This window comes from Mus pahari, chromosome 3 (genome assembly GCF_900095145.1).
Source record: "Mus pahari chromosome 3, PAHARI_EIJ_v1.1, whole genome shotgun sequence".
NCBI classification, from domain to species: domain Eukaryota; kingdom Metazoa; phylum Chordata; class Mammalia; order Rodentia; family Muridae; genus Mus; species Mus pahari.
This window is the reverse complement of record NC_034592.1, coordinates 40,653,601-40,676,461: the sequence shown is the minus strand read 5'-3', so window position 1 is coordinate 40,676,461 and position 22,861 is coordinate 40,653,601. Positions and strand designations below refer to the sequence as shown.

At 38.3% G+C, this 22,861-nt stretch overlaps 1 non-coding gene across 1 annotated transcript; it reads right to left on the bottom strand.

Annotated features, from left to right (window-relative positions):
* Positions 1–16,305: 16,305 nt before the first annotated feature.
* Positions 16,306–16,437, bottom strand: LOC115063703. Its single transcript, XR_003843586.1, has one exon. It is a non-coding gene; the product is annotated as a small nucleolar RNA SNORA51 (small nucleolar RNA).
* Between the last annotated feature and the right edge of the window lie 6,424 nt (positions 16,438–22,861).

Sequence of the window (22,861 nt, the reverse complement as noted above, 5' to 3'; positions counted from 1 at the left end):
TCTGAAGTTAAATACTACCATAGGTTAAATGGACCTAATAGATACCTATAGAACATTCCACCCAAACAGTAAACAATACAGATAACTTTTAGCACTCTATAGAACTGTCTCCAAAATATACCACATATTAGGAAACAAAGCACATTTCAGCTAAAACAGAAATGTTGAAATCATATTCTGCAACTTACCTGGCCAACATATATTAAAGTTGAATATAAGCCAAAAAAATAGATAAAAGAGACCAAAAACACACTAAGAAATAAAATTTGGCTTAAGAAAAAAATCAGACAGGAAAATTTAATTTGAGCCCACTCTCTGGGATCTAAAGTGCCCTTTTCAGGAATCCAAGGATTATATTCTGTTATTAAAACCCAACATCCTTGAGCTGGGCTTTGACCTTGCAGCACCCTTCTTTTTAAGAAATGATGTAACAACTCAATATATGGTGCTGGTTTTCATTTTTAACTTTTCATTCCAGTAGCTGATGCAGGTGCCACTTGCCAAGTTTTTTTAATGAATTTTTAAATTAGATATTTTACTTGTTTGCATTTCAAGTGTTATCCCCTTTCTCGGTTTCCCCTCTGCAAACCTCTTATCCTATCCCCCGTACCCTGCTTCTATGAGGGTGCTCCCCCACCCACCCACTCCTGCCTCACTGGCCTAGAATTTCTCTACACTAGGGCATCAAGCCTTCACAGGACCAAGGGCCTCCTCTCCCATTGACATCAGATAAGACCACCTTCAGCTTCTTCAGTCCTTCCCCTAACTCCTCTATTGGTCTCCCTGCACTCAGTTCAATGGGTGACTGAGAGCATCTCCATCGTATTGCTCAGGATCTAGCAGAGCCTCTCAGGAAACAGCTGTAACAGGCTCCTGTCAGCAAGCACATCTTGGCATCAGCAATAGTGTCTAGGTTTGGTGTCTGCATGTGGGATGGGTTCCCAGATGGGTCATCCTCTGGATGATCTTTCCTTCGGTCTCTGCTCCACTCTTCTTTATCTGGCTTTTGCAGATCTTGCGGGCTGGACCTGGGATCTGAGAACCTCGAAGAATAGGGTAACTACAGTCTAATGTTGTAGACAACTGTACTTCAGATTCAGTGTGCTTTTATTTTATTCATGACTGAAGCAAAGAGAGCAATGATCCAAGTAAGGGTGTTTGAGTTCAGAAAAACATGATCAGAAACACATGTAAATAAATGCCAGTAAGCACATACTAAATATTAACATTTTCTAGAACCTTCTCAAGACAGACCAATTTAAACACAATTGCCTGACATGCACTGTAGATTATACCTGGGAATGCATGAAAGCAAGGCAAAAGGCCAGATCCAAACTTAGGGAGTACTGGAATCTGAAATCCAACAAGAAAAAAAAAAAACCATATCATATAAATCGAATGTAACTATGTAACTGAGGAGACACAGAATCACGTCCAGGAACAATCCAGGAAACAAAATGTACCTAAGGTAAAGGCCCTCTGTCTTTTTCCCAGGAGCTTCTCTTACAGCTCCCCACGGCATTGTTCACTTTTGAACAATTCTTTTGAGTGTGTTCTGATATACATACACACATACATATATGTATACATATCCTACCAAAGTTAAATCAAAACTAAGTAAATAATTTAAGTAATATCATGGGAGTTAGAAGCAGTAATTTAAAATATCCAAATAGAAAACCAATTCACAAGCAAATACCTAACACCAGATGAAGTCAGCAGAGACTTCTACCAGAGTTTCAAAGAATACCTAATACCATTATTCTTCAAACTCTTCTGCAAAATAGAAAAGTAAAAATTTATTTCCAAATTTCTTTATGAAGTCAGTATTACTTTAATACCAAAACCAAACAAATTATGAGACAATGTCATTGATTATTATAGATAAAGTAATTCTCAATAAAACACTTGCAGACCAATTTCAAAAAAAACATCCAAAAGATTCTCCACTAAGATCAAGTTAGCTTTGTCCTAGAGATGCTTCAATTTGTGTAAATCAATAAATAGAATCCATCTTACAAATAGGCTAAAGTACTGAAACCTCATAATCAGTTTATAGGATCGATAAAAAAGCCTGTGAGAAAATCCAGTATCCCTTTTCGATGCCCTAGAGAATCTAAGGATACAGAAGATACATTTTAGCATGATAAAGACCATATACACAATTAACATCATGCTAAATGGGAAATCAAAGCACACCGAGTAAGATCAAGATGTTTTAGTTAGGATTTTATTGCTGTGAAGAGGCACCATAACCAAGGCAATTCTTATTAAGAAAAACATTTAATTAGACCTAGCTTAAAGTTTAGTTCATTCTCATCATAGTGGGAAGCATGGCATTGTGCAGACAGACTTGGTGCTAGAGGAACCAGAAGACCTACAACTTGAAAGAAGGCACCTGCAGACTGTGTCACTGGATGCAGTTGGAGAGTAGGAGACCTCAAAGGCTGTCTCCAAAGTGATACAATTTTTCCAACAAGGTCACACCTACTCCAACAAAGACACACTTCCTAATAGTGCTTATGTGCTTGTGGACCAAGCAGTCAAACACTAGTCAGTGGGAGCCATTCCTATTCAAGCCACCACAGAAGACAAGAATGTTTCCTTTTCTCATTCCTTTTGAACATAGTACTTGAAGTCTTGATTATAACTGAAAGATGAGTTATATACTTTAGGAGAAATCTCCAACAAATGATAAACACATCCAGCCATGTGGCAGAATACAAAACTGACCCGCAAAAATCAGTCACTTTTGTATATACAAATGATCGTCATACCAAGAAAGTAAAGAGACTGTACCATTCATAATGCCTAAAAAAATAAAAAATAAAAAATAAAATTAAAAAATATAAAGGCTTGGAATAAGCCTAACCAAAATTTCACTAAGAAAGGGATTTATGCAATGAACACCTTGACACACTGAAAAAGATGCTACGGATAGAAAGACCTCCTATGATTATGAATTGGTAAAATTAATACTATAAAAAATGGCCATCCTACCTAAAGCAATCTAAAGAAATCAATACAATTCCCATCAGAATTCCAATGAAGTTCTCCACAGCAATTGATGTGCTGGAAAATATTGTGCCAAGAAGTTTCAGGCAAGCATTTATAGAGGCCAGCAAACAAGCATGGGGGTGTCTAGCCTGGCACACATTTGATTGGGGAGCCATTATATCCCTTCAGATAAATTGGCTGGTGCTGGGAGCCAAGCCATACACTAACTCCTGTTTTCCTTCTGATTTGTGGTTGCTAGGAAGTGAAGTACCAGGAGCAGACTTGTAACCCAGAACTACAGATTTGTTGGAGAGTAACCCGGAAAGTGGTGCTGGCTTATTAATTAACTTGACCTTAGGTCATACAACGGAGTCTGAATCCAAGATCTGGTCTCTCGAAAGAAGAACCCTTATTCACTGCTGTTGGGACCGCAAACTGATAGAATCCGTATTGAAATCACTGTTGAGTTTCCTCAAAATGGATCTACCATATGATCCAGCTATACCACTCTTAGGCATGTACCCTGAGGAAATTATATCCTACTATAGACGTATCTGCTCATCTGTGTTCATACTGTTCTATTCATAATAGCCAGAAATTGGAAATAGCTTAGATATTCATCAACTGATAATTAACAATAAATAGTAAATAATAAATAATAAAAATTGTTGCCTATTTATTTAATGGAGTATTATTTATCCGTTAAGGAAAAGGAAATTATGAAATTCATTATCATATAGGCAGTACTACCAGCAGTCTTTCTAAGTGTTAAATCTTAAATGAGAAGAAAAATGCTAAAACCATGATTAGCCAATTATAGCAGGCTTTATTTAATACTGCCAGGAAGTTGAACATTAGAAAGGTCCATATCCAGGATTTCCAGGAAAACGCTCACAAGCTCTGTTGACCAGGTGCTTATAAATTTAACTCCCAAGGTTATGTTCTTTCAAACTTCAGACTACCAGAGTTGAGTATATATCCTGATGTACTTCCTGCCTGCCAATTTCCTGCTTACATATATGGTAAATCACATCCTGTGCAGTTGGCACAACCAGCCTTGTTTCCAGAAATGAAGACACTTGGCTTGTTAACTTACAAGAACGGCAGCCTCCAGCATTCCAGAAAGTTATCTGTCTTTGTGTAAGTGGGGCTTTTAGCTTAACTTTAGCTCTTTTACATTAGACAACCCAGATGGAGAAAGACAAATGTCACATGTGTGCTCTCATTTGTACATGTTACCTTTGAGTCTTCAGATATTCATGTCTCGTGTGAAATATCCATAGAAATCAGGGAATTATCAAAGGCATGGGGAGAGAGGATTTCCAGTGAGGCAAGATAGAATGTAGTGGCATACAGGATTAAAAAGAATGATGGAATATGAAGGAACACATTGAAGTGGAGAGGGGAGTGAAGAATAGAATAATTAAGGTGGGAAGAGTAAAGAACAACAAAGCCTTTTCAAAAAAAGGTATATGGAAGCCTACTACTGTGTGTGTGTGTGTGTGTGTGTGTGTGTGTGTCCATAGAAAGTGATGAATGTGCCAAGACTGTAAAGGAATGGAGTGGTAAAGTCATTGCTAGATACAACAGACTAAAAAGATAAAAGTCCAGAGCTAGAAATGGGTTCATTCTTTTGGAATTTGTACTCACCATTTTTCTGTTACTTTGAAGAAAAAACAAAACAAACAAACAAACAAACAAAACCTATGACCAAAAGCAACTTAAGAGAGAGAATATATTTTGAATTGTGGTTACAGAGGGATAAGAACCCATTATGGCAGCAAGAAGGAGTCTGTTAGCTCTAACAGGAAGCTGAGAATTCTCAACTTCAAATGAAGTAGTGTAGATGACAGGGCCATTAACATAAAAAGAACCCTCTGAGTACTCCTATTGATCCATGGGTGATGACTATTGACACCTGGATAACAGCAAGGGCTAGAACAGAATTTCTGCTACCTTCCTGGTGGTTAGGAATGAGGAACATAAAATGGACAGTTTGAAGCCAGATCATAGCCCTATAAATTGTCCCACATAAGATTGACTTTCTCAAAAATTCCCATTCTGCTGAAGGTGCGAAAAGACTCTACTCTTCACTATACACTCTCCAAAGAGTGGGTAATGTCTGCTTGACACAACAAAATCACATCTAAGTAGGAAAAGTAGGGGAGCAGAATGAAGAAACAGAAAAATAAGAAAGAAATAAACAAGCATTTGTGGACAGCAGAGGAATCCCTAAGTGTGTGATGTCCTTACTGAATAATAGGTTGCTGTTGACATGGGGACAGTCAGGTCTAAGACCACATAGCCTCAGACTCAAGAAAGAAATGCCAAAGCCTTCCTCTGGTCTACTTGTAGATGTTGATAGTGTGCGAAGAAAAATTCCACCATAGCCTACTCCCTGAACCCCTCAGATGTTTATGGCCCAAAGACTGTTCCTTTATAGATACTGTTCCTATTGAGAGTAGCTAAACCTGTCTCCTTGATCCAGGATATCTCATAAACCCCGCCTCCTTATATAATCTGTATGCAATAACACCATCTCTCTGTTCAACTCTATGTAATAAACATGCTGAACTTCCTGGTGCTGTAGTATCTCTATCAGAGAGCCCTGTCCACCAGAACCCAGCTTTCCCAATTATGCATCTATGTGTTTGTTTTACATTCATTCCTTTGCTGTCCCAAACAAGTACATCCCTGGAACCATGGTTCATGTGGTGATTCTTGGCTTTCAGGAATATGGGAAAGTAAAGGAAAGACAAAATAGGAACATGAACAGCAAAAGCTGCAGTTGGTCATAATTGGTTTGAAAAAGTATATTTTAAGTAGCAAATTCAGTCAACAATCTAAAGATATGATAGACTGACAGAACAATTTAATAAGTGGGGATAGTTCCAGAAACACTTCACATAAAAGTAAATGAGAGATGACAGGACAGAAAAGAGTGTGAAAAGGCACATATGACCATTTAAAAAGAAGCACTAAGAATGAGAAGAAACAATGATTATTTAATAAATAATGAAAATGTTTTTCTCACAATTAGAATGTGTGTGTGTGTGTGTGTGTGTGTGTGTGTGTGTGTGTGTTTTATTTATGCTGGTGTCTCCCATTCCAAGATGGAGTCAACCAAGTGAGCTGGCAGGTCCAATTAAAAGCACATTAGGGGATATCCAGGGTAGGTGACATTCTCTAGAGACATTCCAGAACCATTACCAAGATTTGGGGGCTGGAAACTGTTAATGGGGAAGTCTAGAAACTGTTGCTAACCCCATTACCCTTGCTTCAGGCCAGGTGGTGGGCAGCTTCAGATGAGAGGGCAGTTTCTGACTAGCTGCCTGATGCCTGAATTTTTTCTAGTAACTGACTTGTCTGGACTTGCCCAGTTCATAGGCCTAGTCTCCTGAACTGCCAATTTGAAGCCTGTGATGGTGTCAGCTTAGCCTTCTCAATATAAAAATCTCACATCAGAAGCAATGGCATATTATAACAGTTTGCAGGAATACTTAACAGGCTCAGGAATTGTTGGGAACTATAATTCTAAAGTGGCATGAGTGAGCACAAAATAACAACAAAAATGGGGTAGTGTAGGTGCAGGTGTCTTGTCTTTAAGCTAGCATCTGGAAGGAGGGAGGGAAAAGGGATGGGGAAGAGAGGAGAGAAAAAAAGTAGTGGAAAGGAGAGACACTGAGCTTGCAAGTGGTAGAAGATTTGTCTGTATGCAGGTATATGTAGGTACAGCAAGAAAATGAGGCACAGATAGGATGAGGCACTATTTTGTTCTCAAGTTAAATATGAATGGAAAAACAGAAACATCCAAAACTCAGGCACAAAAATGACAACAGAAGAAAGCAGGGCAGTGACCTGAACTATGAAGAAATTTCTCCAGTTGCTTTTGTATTGTCAAGCTAGAACAGTTGTTGATGAGAACAGAGACAAGGAGGCCAGGGGCGTGTGAGGAGCATGCAGTACTACTGGACAAATAAAAACTGAACATGAAATGTCCACAGTGGAAGGGTCTAGTTTGTTCCTCTCCTAGAAAGCCTGCGCACATGTTGAAGCCATGTACTGTTCTCCTGAGAGGTTTCCCTTAATGTCTTCCCTTAAATCAAAACCAAAACTGTTTGTAATTAAACTCCACTTTGCTTCTTAAAAAATAAATAAATAAATAAATAAAGAATTGGATTTGTTCAGAGGAATGAGGCAAGACACACACAGTGGAAAAATGAAGTTTTAAAAGAGCAATTTCACTAGGCATAACTGTATACCAGTCTAAATATGATTCAGAAACCTCAAATGAGAAAGGATGCCTTAAGAATAAGGTGCCTGTGAGAAAATATTACATCTAATGCAGTGAAAGATTGAAAACAAGTCAAAACCATTATTTACAGACCCAATTGTTTAGTTCCTATGTATATGAACTCAGAGGTGATTTTTATCCTATGGTTTAAAATTCCAGACTATTTCAGGGGTTCAATCACCCAACAGATGGCTCCCTTATTTGGGATTTCTTTTTCTCCGAATAGTTTAGGAATTTTAAAATTAAAAATAGCATATGCTGAAAATTATTATTTAATACTACAGAGGCCTAATCTTGCAAGAAGTTCATATACATGCATAGCATATGGACACCAAATGTTCAAAGAAACTGGAGAAAACGCAGCTGAGCTGAAAACAATTCTATTTTTTTTCTTTTGCCACACATCTGTTTTTCTCTCCCCAAAGGCAAATTAAAAATGAGTAATAATAACAACATTTTTCACTTCTGGAAGGCAAATTAAAATGAGCAATCATCACTGTGGCTAATGTTTGTTGACAACATTCTTGAGATGTGCCAGGTGTTATCCTAAATATTTTAACATATATTAACTCATCCCTTTTGCATAGTAGCCCTATGGACATGAGATTTTGCTACCCCTACCCCCAGTTTTACACAGGAGGCAGCCAAGTCACCAAGGCATGATTACCATCACAAAGCAGTAAGTTCAGGAGCTGTGACCGAATTTAAATAATCACATTCCCCACCCCACACTTCTAACAGCCAAACCTGTGAAAGAATTCATACACAACCTTTACTCACATGTGCTGTAAATGCCTATAGATCTTTCCAGAACTGGATATTTGTTCTTAGACACATGGTCTTCACTGTGTACAGATGGACAGATGGAGTATTGATGTTGTCCATACGTCATCCAATCGACTGGTCCTCCTTGTTCCAAATAAAGCCCAGTTTTGAAGTCCCCATGTCTGCTTTTTCTTTAAACTATAGACCTAGGGAACATCTCCTTTCCCCCTAAGAGCTACAGCACAGTCATTTTTTATTTATTTATTAGATGTAAGTACATTGTAGCTATCTTTAGAAACTCCAGAAGAGGGCGTCCGATCTTGCTACGGATGGTTATGAGCCACCATGTGGTTTCTGGGATTTGAACTCCAGACCCTTGGAAGAGCAGTCGGGTGCTCTTACCCACTGAGCCAACTCACCAGCCCACAGTCATTCTTTAACACTGCCCCTGCTGTAAATTTTAGTGGTTTCAATAGGCTCCTAGGGATATTACCAACTCCTGCCTCTCATCCCCCTAACTCCCAACACCTTTGGCTGTTTTCTGTCAACAACCCTGACCGCAGACCCTCAGAGCACTGACTGCACCTTCAACCATTCTCCTCTCTGACCACTCCTTTTCTTTCTCCACAATTGTCTTCAGATTCAAATAACTCTCATACCCCTACTTTATCTGTCTGTCTGTTCAGGCTGCTCATCTTCTTCCTGTTTTAGGTTTTCTCTTACGAATATTAGCCTGCTGGTACACTATGAGATTTTTTTTTTTATTTAATTTTTAATGTATTCACTCAGAATAAATTGCTTCCATCTTGGTTTTTTTTTTTTTTTTTTTTTTTTTAATTTAATCAGCAAGTTTCAAACTCTGATAAAAACCAGTTCCCTTGGTATGGTGGTTTGAATAAGAATGCCTCTCCTGTGCTCACAGGCTTAGAGATTTGAGTGATTAGTCACCAAGGAATAGCATATAAGGATTTGAAAGGATTAGGACATAAGGCCTTGATGGAGCAGATGTGGTCTTGCTGTAGAAAGTATGTAACTAGGAGTGGGCCCTGGGGTTTCAAAAGCCCCTACCAAACCTGAAGGTTCTCTCACCGAGCAGATCAGGATGTAGCTCTCAGTTACTTCTCCAGTGCCATGCCTGCCTGCCTGCCACTAAGCTTCCTGCCAGGCTTATATTGGACTAAACCTCTGAATTATAAGCAAGCCCTCAATTAAAATGCTTTCTTTTATAAGAGTTTTGCCATGGTCATTGTGTCTGTTGACAGCAATAGAACACTGACTAAGACACCTGTTTATTCACTTTATGTATTCACAAGCTGTACTCTCATGAGTGACTGTGGCTAGTTGCAAAATAGGAAGCAGGCTGACAGTCGTGCATTTTTCACAAACCCAGTCTTTCCTATGACAATTTCTCCTTCATGGGATTCTATTTTACTGAGGCTAAGGAAATATTAATTAAATATTAATTTAAAAGGAAGTTCCACTGTCTCTTGAAACCTGCCTGTATCTGAACACTTACACTGTCTTTCCTTGTGTAACCTGTAGCAGACCAGACTCTCCAGTGCAAGGCCAACCTATTCATTTTCATATTTGATTGAAGCCCCTCTACTGACCTCAAGAACATACCAAAAATGTCTTTTTTCTTCTGCTTAATAAATACCTTTTTTGCTGGATCATTCTCATGGCCACCACAAAAATACCGTGCTTTATTACTGTATTGTAAGGGTCCATGACTCACCAAAGAATGAAACCCTGGACTCAAATAATATATAAACACGGAAAGTGTTTTATTCTGCAGAAGTGCAGCATGCTGGGGTCTCCCATTATCAAGATAGAAAGACTCCAAAGTTTGCTCACAGGCTGGACTTAAGGCACATTCTGGAAATTCTGAGGAGGGATAGGTGACCTCTGTCTTAATCTTGGCTCTATCTCTAAGGACATTTCAGAACCATTGCTGTGGCCTGGGGTGGTGGACACTGTTGCTGAGGAAGTCTGGAAACTGCTACTGATTTATTGTCCTTGTCTCAGGCCAGGTGGTGGGGCAGGTTCTGATGGCGGGGCAGTTTCTGACTAGCTGCCAGAAGCCTGTTTTTGTTTGTTTGAAGTTTGTTTGCTTGTTTGTTTTTCCTCGTAACTGATTTGCCTGAGCTTGCCCAGTTCTTGGAAATTCCCAATTTGAAGCCTATCATGAAGTCAGCTTAGCCTTCTCAATGTCAGTTAGGCTTCTCGTTTGCTGTAATAAACTCAGGCCAAAAACACTAGGGAAGAACGGTTTATATTTCTTCTAATTCTCAGAGTCAGAGAACTAATGGAGTGGGAATATATGTGTATTATATATATATATACATATATATATACATATATATATATACATACATATATATATAGTGTGTATATGTATGTGTATGTGTGTGTATGTGTATGTGTGTGTGTGTGTGTGTGTGTGTGTGTGAATGAAATTTATTAGAATGATTTACAGGCTGCAGTCCAACTAACCCAACACTGACCAGTTGTGAATGGAAAGTCTAGGAATCTAGTAGTTAGTTGCTCAGTCCCAGGAAGCTGGATATTTTAGCTGGACTTCTGTCTAAGATGGAATCCTGAAAAAAGAAAAAAAAAAAGGCTCCAAAGAATGTTCTTGCAAAGTTAGCACAAGCAGGCAAAGAATGAATGAACCCTCCCTTCTTCCATTGTCCTTATATAGGCCTTGAGATGAAGATATGGCCCAGATTAAACATATGCCTCAAGATCTGGATTATAGGTGTCTATTGATCTGTATGAAAATTGTGTGTCATCCCACCTCATGATGTGAATCAAAAACTTGTGACTTTCAGTCTCAAGATCTGAGTCAAAAGCATGTTGTATTCTAGACTCAGGATCTGGGTACCTCCATTTCTGGACTGTACTCCATTCCAGATAGAGTCAAGTTGACAACTGAGAATAGCCATTACACCATGCATCACTGAGGGAGCTGGGCCATGAACTTAAGGCAGCCCAGCACTTGGGAGGCAGAGGCAGGGGGATTTCTGAGTTTGAGGCCAGCCTGGTCTACAAAGTGAGTTCCAGGACAGACAGGGCTACACAGAGAAACCCTGTCTCGAACCCCCCCCCAAAAAAAAAACAAAAACAAAAAAACAAAAAACAAACAAAACAAACAAACAAACAAAAAAAACCAAAAAACCAAAAATGAACTTAAGGCAGGAACCTGGAGTTGGGAACTGAGGCAGAAACCGTGGAAGAACGCTGATTCCTGCTTTGCTCTTCCTGACTTGCTCAGTCTGGTGGCCACAACGCAATGGGCCAGGCTCTCACACATCAAGAAAATGTCCCACAGACATGCCCAAAGGGAAGTATTTTGTTAACAAAAGCTGATGTTCTATTTTCCAATATGTCTGACTTGTGACAAGGTGAACAATTAACCAAAGCCATCATTTTCAACAAAAGACACAAATGAGGACCCAAGGTGGTAGCTTAATCAGTAAGCTGAATGCTGTATAAATTAAAGGACCTGGGTTTGGATCCATGACACACAAGCAAAAAGCTGGGTGTAATAGCATGCATCATGTCATCCCTGTGCTGAGGTGTGAGGAGAAGGCAGGTGGATCTGCAGAGCTCATGAGCCCCACAGCCTATGTAAATTAAAGTTCAGCCGAAGATCCTGTCTCTAAAAACAAGTTGGAGAGGGATTGACAAGATACATGATTTCAACTCTGGAAAATACACACATGTGAGAGAGAGAGAGAGAGAGAGAGAGAGAGAGAGAGAGAGAGAGAGAGAGAGAGAGAGAACTCCTACTATACATATTATTTTACCTGTTGCTCTTTGACAGAAGCAGAAAAGCCCCTAGGCAGTCTTAGTCTTGCTCTTGCCTCTTCTCACTATTCCATTCATGTATCTCTAGTGAATCTACTCTAACCAATTGGCACCCTTGATTTTTTTCAGGTACCAGATAGTAATCCCTCTTTTTCTTTTATGGTAGTGAGCTGAAGTGCATTCTTGGTTGAAGTCTACAATGCAGCTGTGCCATTTGCTTCCTACCCACTGACCACACTATTTCTATTTCCTGTACTCAATATTCCACATTAAAACCAGTGTTCCTCAATTTTTGCTACAAATAAGCATCACCTGATTAGCTTTGAAATATAAATTGCTGTCCCAGCCCTCAAACAGACCAATTAAATTAGAAGCACCAAGGGTGCAGTAACTGGTTTAGTCAACTCTGCAAAACGGGTCCCATAAAAGGAGTTACAGAGACAAAGTTCGAGCTAAGACGAAAGGATGGACTATCCAGAGACTACCCCACCCAGGGATCCATCCCATCATCAGCCACCAAACCGAGACACTATTGCACATGCCAGAATGATTCTGCTGAAGGGACCCTGATATAGCGGCCTTTTGTGAGGCTATGCCAGTGCCTGGCAAACACAGAAGTGGATGCTCACAGTCAGCTATTGGATGGAGCACAGAGCCCCCAATGTAGGAGCTAGAGAAAGTACCCAAGGAGCTGAAGGGGGATGCAACACTGTAGGTGCAACAACAATATGAACTAACCAGTACCCCCTAAGCTCGTGTCTCTAGATGCATATGTAGCGGAAGATGGCCTAATTGGCCATCATTGGGAAGAGAGGCCCCTTGGTCTTGCAAACTTTATATGACCCAGTACAGGGGAAGGCCAGGGCCAAGAAGTGGGAGTGGGTGGATAGGGGAGCAGAGGCGGGGGAGGGTATAGGGAACCTTCAGGATAGCATTTGAAATGTAAATAAAGAAAATAATTTTTTAAAAAATGGTGACACTTTGGCAGGATAATGAGTGCTGGCTATCCTGGCATCCTCCCTTGTAGTTTACAAAAACAAAACAAAACAAAACAAAACAAAACCAAACCAAACCTTCAAAGCCTGCCCCTTGTGATACACATCCTTCAATAAGGACATGCTTCTTAATCCTTTCAAAATAGTTCTGCCAGCTAGGGACCAAGCATTCAAAAACATAATCTGAAGGGGACCATTCTCACTCAAACTACCATATTTTGCCTGCATGCCCCCTTAGGTTTGTGGTCATATCAAAAAACACTTAGCTCAACTTTAGAAGTTCCTTTGGTTTTTCACAAGCATAACAATTTAATAGTCCATAGTTCAGTCTTTTTTGAGATTCAAGTCAATTTCTTGGTTGTAATCTCCTGCAAAACCCAAAATCAAATCATGTACTTCCAGTATACAATGTCAGAAAATATATATTACTTTTCCAAAAAAAAAGACTTGGGGAAAAGGGAGAAAATACTGTACCAAAGTAAGATTAAAACCCAGCAGGCCAGCTCCAAATTCTATAGCTCTGTGCCTGATGTGCATGGACTTAGGGGCTCTTCCTTTCTAATTTTGCTGGCTGCCACACACTTCTCTCTTGATGTGGTTCCATACCATGCATGCATCTCTCACTGGCAGAAATACTAGGACTCTTGCACTTCTTCTATTGTCATGGAATTCCCCAATGCAGTCCAGGCTTCATTTGTACAGCTTTATACAATAGCCTATCCTAGCCTCCATGCAGACACTCCCCCCACACATGCCCAGACTCGGCAGCTTGCCTTAAATGTGGAATAAGACTCTCTTTATTCCTTATCAAAATCAGACCTATTCTTAGCTCTGTCGGCATAAGCCTTGGCTCCAACAATAATTTTTTGTGCTCTTTTTCTCTTCAAGCTGTACATTTTTTTCTTTCTTTTTGTCCTGCTTGCTCATTCTCATTGTAGATCTGCATAAGAGTGATAGCCAATCTCCATAGGGCAGAGTTAGTATTCGACTGTCTTGAAATCTCCTCGGCCAAAGACATTAATCCACTATTTTTCAGTTTTTCTTCAGGAAAATTTTTACAAGGTCAGAAAGCAGCTGCATTCTTTGTCAAGATATCACAAGAATGCTATCTAATGCACTTAATATTCCTCTTTGAAATCTCTTAACCTACTTTGCTCTCAACACTCCTATCTTCCAACCTCCTAATCATGTTCTATTAAGTCCTACTCAAAGCAATCAACCACTTTCCTTTGTCAAATAAAAATCCAAAGTGTTCTACCTTTCCCCCAAATCCAGCATGATTAGAATTATCACAGCAACACCCCACTTCCTGATATCAATTTCTGTCTTAGAGTGTTTTTTCTATTGACATGAGAACCCACCATGACCAAGGCAACTTATACAAGAAAGAGGTTATTGAAGGATTACAGTTTTAGAGGGTAAATCCATCCAATATCATGGTAGGGAAGGTGAGAACAGGAAGGCAAGCATGCACAGGCGCAGTAGCTGGGAGTTTACACCTTTATCCAACAGTAAGAGGCAATGAGAGCTAAATGGGAATGTTACGGACTTTTAAAACTTTAAATTCCACCATGTTACCTCTTGCAACAAGCCCATACTTCCTAATCGTTCACAAAAAGTTCTACCAACTGGTGACCACGTATTCAAACTTGCGAAGTTATGGGAGCTATTCTTATTCAAACCACCACATATATCAATTAACTCTAAGTTTTTTGCCTGCCTTTTGGAATTTTTTTTCTCTTACCTTCTCCTGTTCTCTCTTATGCTTGTTCTACAGATCAAGCACTATACTGTTAGAGAAACACAGCATGTATATTCTTTTGTCTCTGTGCTAGGAGGTTTATGTGCTTGGGACACTCTTCTCCCAGAGACACTTTTCCTTCTTCATCTAAGTGTCATTCCCTCACCAAAGTTAGCCTGTATGCTCTACTCAATGTATGCTCTTCATCATCCATGTTTGCTTTGTGTGTGCTTGATTTCACTCTTCCCAAACACAGTGCATGGTCCTTAAAAGCAAGGTTTGTTTGTTTGTTTGTTTGTTTGTTTTATTGTTGTTTTAACTAAGCATGGTTTTGCAGTGCTGGTGTCCTTTGGAAACCACTTAAATGAATTCAACCATTTTGGGAAGCAGGAGATTCTACCTATAGCCTATGAGATGTCATTGTTAAATTATAAAGTATGAAAAGATCATAAAAGATTCTGGGGAAAATATACAGCCCAGAAAGTTTCATACGTATATCTATTGTTGTGAATCATTCCTTTATTGGAGATGAAATTGAGTAGAGATAAAATTATATTTCAATACTATGACTTAAATCATTGTGAGATCTGTATTATTTAAATCAATCTTAAATTAAAGGACTTTCTCCTAGCATGCAAATACTGCTGTTTTCTTAATTCTCTTAGGTACTAAAGAGTCACAGCTCCTATTAGACACATTCTGGTATTGGTAACAAAATATTTATCAGGTAAATAAAGTCAAACACCATAGTAAAGAATAAAAACAAGGGAAAATATACCTACACATATAAATGAACTTGACATTGAAGCAACCTAGGCCTTGTATCTGAATTTAAAATTATTGGTTACAGATTTCCCACAGTTAAGAGTAGAAATTTAGGGAATGGTCAACCAATGACCTGCCCAGCTTGAAACCCATGCCATGAGAGAAAGCCCATCCAACACTATTAATAATATTCTGCTATACTTGCTGACTTGTGCTTAGCATAACTGTCATCTAAGAAGCTTTATCTAGCAATTGATGTAAATAGATACAGAGACCCACAGCCAACATTTAGATGGAGCCTGGGGAATCCTATGAAAGAAAGGGAGGAAAGATTAAAGAGACAGAGTGGCCAAGGACACCACAAGAATCAACTAACCTGGGACCATAGGGACCCACAAGTCTTAACTGCCAAACAGCATGCATGGGACTGACCTTGGCACTCTACATCTATGTAGCAATTGTGCAACTTAATCTTCTTGAGGGTTCCTAACAACAGGATCAGGGGCTGTCTTTGACATTATTGTTTTCCCTTAACTGGGGCACCTTATCTAGCCACAATAGGAAAAGATACACATAGTCCTACTGCAGTGTGTTATGCTAAGGCAGGTGATATTCATGGGAGGCTTCCCCTTTTCTGAGGAAAAAGGGAGGAAGTGGGATTGAGGGTGTGAGGAACTGTTTGAAGAGGGGGAAAGGGAAGCTGCGATGTGGATGTAAAGTAAATAAATTAATTATTTTTAAAATGTGAAATAAATATAGGTTTATTCGCAAAATGACTTTATTGTCTCCACATTCAAAGTGGAAAGGCCTTTTCGGTACAGTCTGATCCAGAAGTATCTAGGAGACCAAAATTTTGAATAGTACAACCCCAAGAGAGCAAGAAACTACATAGCTGCATACTCACAGGTAGCGACACTCACTCTTCTTTTTTTTTTAATCCATGTCTCCCCATTCACAATACAGACCAGGTACAGTGGCCTAGGCTGAGGTGTACATGGGTAGGTTTATTCTGCCTCTTCTTTCTATACAATCAGTGTAGGAGCACAGCCTGTGGCAAGCACAAGGAGGCCAATAACTCTTTATATAGAAATAACTATGCATCTATCCTCAAGACGATTTTTGTCAAGTTTCAGATAATTTATTTATTATGTCCTTAAACATTTTATAAAAGAACTTTCTGCATTACTCATAATATATTCAAATTATTTTTGAGAAATAGTTTTAAGCCTTTAAATTTAAGCAAAGAAATCACTTCATTTCCAATTTCAGGATAGAAAATTAAAATACTTTAAAATGCGTTCTTTTTAGGAGTCGAATGTGAACCCAAACACAATCTCTTCCACACACACTAGATGTCACTGCATGACCTGAAATATTGGTTGTAATCTAAGCCATTGCTTTAGCATCACTAGAGGCAAAATTAGCTCAGGGCACAAAATGATCTCCAAACATTATTATGTTTATTTTCCAAACAACAACATATGGCTTCTATCTGGACAATTATATGGCTACTAATGAATTCCTCTTGAAATTCCTCCAGAAATTGTATACAGAAATAAAAGAGGCAATCTTATAGTTTCCTTTTGCATCACTTCTTACTTTCTCACACTCTAATATTAACTAAAAGTTTGCATTTAATGCATAATTAATTACTCTCATTTTGAAGAATAACAGCACTGTAGAGAAAATAAAGATTGATTAACTTAGAAACCATTCCTATAAAACAGTAAAAAAAAAAAAAAAAAAAAAAAAAAAAAGTCAGAGTGAAGAGTACCTGAAATGCAGACCCACCCCCTAGTTGATACAAAAAGAAAAGGAACAGTTCCAAGTTTCAGCTGATGTGCACTAAATGCTCAATACCTCATTCACATAGCAGGCTGCCTCTGATCTTAGCACCACTCTCCCAGGAAAGACTCATTCATGAAGGACTTCCATCACAGAGGCATGTCACAATTCTGGGAACCCAAATTGGAGCCCCCGCCCCCAGCAAACCTCAGAATAAAATGCCCTTCAAAACTCTTGGAAGAAAGTAGGCAAAATATGAAACTTGGAGCAAAATTGGGATCAGATACAAGCCATACAGTGGATATAGCAGTGGAAGTATAGTAGTGCTATCTAAAGCTGAAAGACTCTATAACTCAGTTGCAGAGCATGGAATCCAGCAGGGCATATAGACCAAAGCAATAGTTCCCTAATCCCACAGGCTGTAGAAACAACAGAACTTTAAGGGACTCTGAAGCCAAAAGAATCACAATACCACTTAAGGGCTTCATAGGTCAAAAGAAGTTTGTCAAGAACTTAGTGCAGTGTATTGAAGGACAGAACTATAGGACACAAATCAAGAACATAGTCTCTTCTCCTGAACCTGAGACTGGCAGGGCTCCTAACAAACCATTATAATTGTTACCAAAATTGATTTGTATCTTGTAGATTAATCTAAGGAAATATAACTCAACAAGAATCATCAGTGTATGTCCTCTGGAAGAGCAGCTGGTAATCTTAACCACTGAGCCATCTTTCTAGCCAGGATGGTTACCACAGCTTTAAATGGGTTGAAAAAAAAAAAAAAATCCCATTTCAGGAACTTTTTATCGGATTACTGTGGAAGCATGTCTGCAAAGGGTTAATTGATACTGGAATATGTGATGATCCAGCCCACTGTGGGCAATACCATTCTCCAAGCAAGAGTCTTGATATATAACAGAAGAAATATAGTTCAGCACAAGAAAACAGGCAACAAGGCTGCATTCATTGTCTCTGCTCTTTGTTGTAGATGTGATGTGACTAGTTGCTTGATTTCCTGCTGTGACTTTCTCAAAATGGTGGGCTATAACTTGGTACTGTAAAATAAAATAAACCCTTTCTTCCCCTGATGGCTTTTTGTCAGGGTATTTTATCACATCATTAACATGAAACTAGGACACTAAGAGATATGCAAAACACAGCAAAGAAACTCAAGAAACTCAAGACCACACCCCATTCAAACAGCTCCATAAATAAGCTGATAGTTTCTCAACACCAGAAAATAAAACATTTCAAGTTGAATTGTTTGCAAAAGATTTCTGATCCTTGTTTTAACAAATATTAATGACCAAACATAAGACTCTATCAAATATATGAAGAATTTAATACAAGGCTAGGGGCAAGGATGAGGGGATTTATAAAAATCAATTTTAGAAAGTTAAGGGAGTGAATAAAAAAACTAGTAAAGTAGAGAAAAAATTAAAGAAATTGAGGTGCTAAAAAAAAAAAAGGAATCAAATAGAAATTATGGAAATGAAAGAATCAATGAGCAAATAAAAAAATCAAAAGACCTAACAGAATAAATCTCAGAGATGGAAATTGAGGTGGAGAAAATAATTCACACCAACATATATAATGGGGGGGGGGGGAGGTCAGCAAGCATGAGGGAAACTTCCTAAAAGTCCCATTTAAGAGGCCAAACCTAAGGAAACAGGGATGGCAAAAAAAGCTGAGTTAAAATCTAAGACATAGACAACTTACCCAATGAAAACACAGTCAAAAGTTCTCTAAACCCAGATACATAAATATCTACTCCCCAAAATTAAATATTGTGAACTAATATTATAACACTCAGAGAAATCCTCTACTAAAATTGATGGAGAAAATTTATTTCAAAATTAATAGAAGGTAAGATGATTTATGACAACTAAGCCAACATTATAGAACTGCAGAAGATTTTGAAAGAAATAAAAGGACAGGGGAAAAGTGAAGACAGTTTCACACATATGGACACAGAAAAAGAAAGTACACTCCATAGAAACAGATAAACCTAGGGAAATTAAGAAATAACCAAACAGGGTTTACAGAGCAAACCAGAGAGCATTAAATAATGCCATCAATATGGTAGAGTGTTTTTATTGATTTGTATATGTTGAACTAACCTTGCATCTCTGGGTTGAAACCAACTTGGTTGTGACATGTAATCTTCTCAATGAGATTTCAAACGCAATATGTGGGAATTTTGATATTTTTACATGTACTAAGGATAAAGGTATTTTAATTTATATAAGGATGCAGAGATATTTCAATATACAAAATTCCATCGACATAATCCATGATATAAACAAACTGAAAGAAAAATAACATGATTATCTCATTAGACACTAAAAACACCTTTTGATAAAATCCAACACCCTTCATATATTTCTCATTACAGTTTACTTAGTGCAGTTTATGCTTGTTATGTTATAGGGTTTCAAATTATTAAAGACAACATTTTGTCATCACTACTAACATAAACTCTTCTTTGGAATATATACTATCAAATCATGGAAAATATTTATCAGTCGTTAAGATACTTAAAAATGAAGCTCTTGATTTACCAATGAATTTCTGGCCCACCCTATCCCCTAAACTAAGAGTAGTGAAGCATATTACATGAATGAATTTAAGGTATGTATGTCTCAGGATAGTGTCCTTGGTGTCAGTCATTCTACTGGTTCACCATCTCCGTCTTGTTGTTGCTTTTCCAGGCCTTGGCTTTCCTTCTGGGACCACCATTCGTGCCCTGACTCTGCTGGCTGAGTCTTTCCAACTCTGACTTCTCACTCTGTTAGATACGACCACTCTGTCTGATATTATAAGGCAAGGGACACCACAGGTGTCATTGAGTTAATTGTTTGTTACCCATCTATGGTGGGACACGCAGTCTATCTACCATTAAGAGTAGTTTGTTTCCCCAGTGAGAACCTCATAGAGAAAACTAGTTTTCCTTTTGCAAGTGGTTATCATTTGGAGATGGCTTCTGGGTTAGGGATGGAACATCTCCTTTCGGTGAAAGAGAAACTTGTTCACCCTTGATGGAGTTGGAGACCTGTGGAGACACAGTGAAAACCAGTGTGGTAGCTTTCAGAAAAGCAAGCAGAACATCTATATTATATAGTAATACCACTCAAGGGATTATACCCTAAGAAATCTACATCCATGTTATTACTGCTCCGCTCACATGGTAAAAGATGAAGTCAACCAAGATGATAACCAACGGCTAATGAACATGTCTTATTTATGCACAACAGAAATTATTCACCCATAAAGAAAAATGAAATTATGACAATTCTTAGGAACATGTGCAACTAAAATATTATGAAAATATTAAATTAAGTGAAGAAAACCAGGTTCAAAAAGACAAAAACCGTATGTTCTCTCTCAAGGAGATTCTAGGTTCTAAATATTAAATTAGTTTATATAGGTGGGAGTAAATGTGTATAGAAACAAGAAAATTAGAAGGGGGCCCATGAGAACTGGGAATGTGTTGAGGAAAGCAGCAGCACATATGAGATGGAAATAAAAGGAGTAGGGAGAATTACTAATGTGGAAAGGAAGAGGATAGGGCGATGGAGAAAGAGAGAAAGACATGAGGAGCTTTGCATGTCAACTAAACATGTAGAGACACTGTTCTTGTCATTGCTCCATCAAAACTCTATTTACATTTATATTGCATTAGATATTAAAACAAAAAAAAACCAAAATGACATAGACAATCAAGCAATGTCAAATATTTTAAATATCTAATAAACTTAATGAACAGATTCAGTACATAGTTCCTGGATGCCTTGTACATTGGAAGTACCAAGAGAAACTAAGGGATATAAATATATGTATATACGTGTGTGTGTGTGTGTGTGTGTGTGTGTGTGTGTGTGTGTAATCATACATGGAGCCTCTAAAAGGAATCAGCCTCAAGTAACATAAAGAACCTTCCTTTGAATGATATCCATATTGAAGTTGGTTTATTATCTATGCTGCCTTAAGTTGCCAAATACTTGCATTATTTATCATGTACACTTAATATTGAATGTAAGAGGTGGATAGACATTTGTCCAAAAAATTTACACAACCAATTAAAACTATTAAAAAGTAGCACGCACATTTTTAGTTGCAGAACTTTCCTGAACTGCTACTATTTTAACATGGAATATAATTCTCTGAAAGCGTCTTATTTTTAAAGTGATGCAATATTATAGAACTGGAACCCTGCTGAACAGTATTTATTTCATACTAAAACATGAAAGCGACAGATGACTTTGGGAATAGGAAAATTCTAGTGCTTGTGATCCCAAATATTTTCTAGATTTAGAAAATTCCACGGTTTGATGTGATTGTTGGAAATTAATAACCTGCAGTGGATATTTTGAAAAGCTCGAATATTTTTTACCTCATTTTTATGTTTCTTTTTAAAAGAAAACCAAAGAAGCATTTTTATAGTACAATTCAATACTCACATCCATTATTTAGCTGAAGCAAACAGAAGAAAACTTAGAAGAAATTTCATGTACACAGTGAGTCTCATGCTATGCTTCAAGGTTTCCTAAGGGTTTAATGATGCTTCGCTTCTATTATTTAAGGTTCCTCCAAGAACATACATAGTCTTAGCTGAATTCAGAGTTTGGTGAACTACAGAAAGGCAAGGTTATGGGTGAAATGTTAGACAATGAGGATTAAAACAAATTGTATTAGTTGTTAATTCCTTCTGTTTGCCCCCTTTCCTCCGTGTGTGTGTGTGTGTGTGTGTGTGTGTGTGTGTGTGTTTTTTATGCTTCCAAAAACAGTTCAATCAAAACTCAAGCTCACACACATGGCTAGCTGGACTCTCACTTTGATTTTTAAGTACCAGCTGTGTATGGAGGCTCATGCCTACAACCCCAGTGCTCTGGAGCCTGAATAAGAGCATCACTGCTTGTTTTCATTAAAAGCATATTATCCTTTAGAAGAATTTTTCATTTTGAATGGTTTGAAAGTATGCAAAAAGACACAATCACTTACTCTCACACTTAAAACTAACTTTAATTTTATATACTACTTTAATATATTTTTGAAATGTCATAAATATACAAAATGCATTTTGGTCTGATTTATCATTTAGTGTCTCCCTGCCTCAGCTCTATCCAGGACCTACCAACCTATTTCCCTGCTGACGCCATTTCTTTTCCTATTACTATTATCATTAGTCTTCTCGTATAGTTAGTGCTGACCATGTGTGGATGGCTGTGGGTCCATCTATTGAGGCATAAGCAACATGGTAAAGTAGGAGCCTCACATGGCCCCACCACTAGCTGAAGAGCTATTGGCAGATTATGAATCACTGTTAAAGGAGTAAGAAGTATATGGCCATTGGTAGGTTGTTCATGCAATAGATGAAACCCTAAAGTTGAAAGCAGAATAGAACTGTGGCTATAAACTCAAATATTAAGAAGGTAGCTTAACAGTATGACCAAATAGCGAAAGATCACCAGTGATTTTTTACACCTAGTGTTTTGTGTGCTCTCCACTCCACAGTCGTAGACCACAAGTGAAATTGCTCCTGTGAAGTGAGCCTCAAATCAGATCAGAACACAGTTGGTTGTCTCCATAACTGCTATGCCACCGTTGCACCATGGGTACAGCTCACTGGGCAAGTTGATACTGTAGTATGCAGGGTCAAGTGCTGGGTAGATCATTTGGTGTCTTTTTAACTCTAGAAGCCTACATTGT